Source organism: Sinocyclocheilus anshuiensis, unplaced genomic scaffold (genome assembly GCF_001515605.1).
Source record: "Sinocyclocheilus anshuiensis isolate Anshui unplaced genomic scaffold, SAMN03320099.WGS_v1.1 scaffold2330, whole genome shotgun sequence".
Taxonomy (NCBI): domain Eukaryota; kingdom Metazoa; phylum Chordata; class Actinopteri; order Cypriniformes; family Cyprinidae; genus Sinocyclocheilus; species Sinocyclocheilus anshuiensis.
This window is the reverse complement of record NW_015558667.1, coordinates 21695-23197: the sequence shown is the minus strand read 5'-3', so window position 1 is coordinate 23197 and position 1503 is coordinate 21695.

The following is a 1503-nucleotide window of genomic DNA, read 5'->3' as shown; positions in this document are numbered from 1 at the left end:
CTGGCTTCAGTCTTCATTTGCTGCTGAATTGTGTTAACACAAACATAAGGAGAGCAAGAGATTGATTGTTAGAGTCAGTTTATTTTTAATTAATACTATAGTAGTTCAGTTTCCTTTACATCTTTAACTAGCCGTTAATTTATCAATTGAATGGGTGACCTATCCTCATTAATCATGCAAACATTTGCCCCCCCTGAGAGAATTGTCAGAAGCCGCCACTGTTGTGATAAACAGGAAAGTGTGTTCAAGCTCCAGCAAAACAGTGTAAAGATCGAATATAAAAAGCTTAGTATACCGCGGCAGCCCTCGTGTGAAGACCGAAGAGTGTAAAGACCATTGACTCTACCGTTGGACTCCACCGAGCAGGGACACCGGCAATTTAATCTCTTTCTCTTCATCAAACAGCCAGATTAACGAATGGCTTGACACAAACTGTACCGAGGCAGACCTTTCTTTTGTGTAGGCAGCATAAATTCTGCAACCTACCCGTGAAATATTCGTTTATCTCATGAATTTACTTCATACCTGCACTCACAACTAGAAATAAACCAAAGATGATTCTATCAGTGTCAGAAATTAACTTTCTCATTAGGGGCAACTGATTTTTTTAACCATTTATACAGAATTTCATATTAGGCCTAAATATGTATGTTATACTTAATGTTAAATTCTTAAATGTTAATGTTAAATTAGAATACATGTAATATGACAATAGGCTGTTACCAATTAAATCAGTATTAATCAAGCCTTCTTTGCATTTCAGAGATAGAAGCTGCGTCTGAAGTTGCTTTTAGATGTAGGCCTATTTACAGTTTAATGCTGATCAGACGGCTGTACATGCATTTACATAGCAATTACAACTGTATAATGAAATGAGATAATTTTTTTATACATTTTTATTACAGAAATATGTAATGACAAAATGAAATGATAGGCCTACTTTATGATACTTATGAAAGTAATATCGCCACTAGGTGGCGGTAAGTCATTGTGTTAATAAAGAAGCCTTTTATTCAAACTATTCATTCAAGATGCTGATTCATTCATGAATAAATTCAAGTGTCTGTCTTTAATAATTGGTCGTTGAATTGTTGTCTATAATAATGGGTCTGTCAAAGACTGATTCATATCAGGATCCAGGAATGATACACCACTCTATGCACCTACTGTGACTTTGGTTTGATGAAGTCAAGAAAATACCCACCCCACCCATTCACTTCTGAGAACTACTATCCTTACCTATCATGCCACACAATGTAACTGTAAAAATAATGTAAATATGTAACTTCACATAGTTCTGTACATATTTGTTTACATGTTTACATTTAAATAGAAACACTTGACCCTCTACTTGCACTCTCTATTCGTTTTCTAACTGCTTGTTTTTCTAAAAAAAAAAAAAAACACTAGCTTTCTATATTCTATTTCTATTCTATCTACTTGTTTTCACTGTATGTATGTGTGTGTGTATGTGTGTGTGTGTATATATATATATATATATAT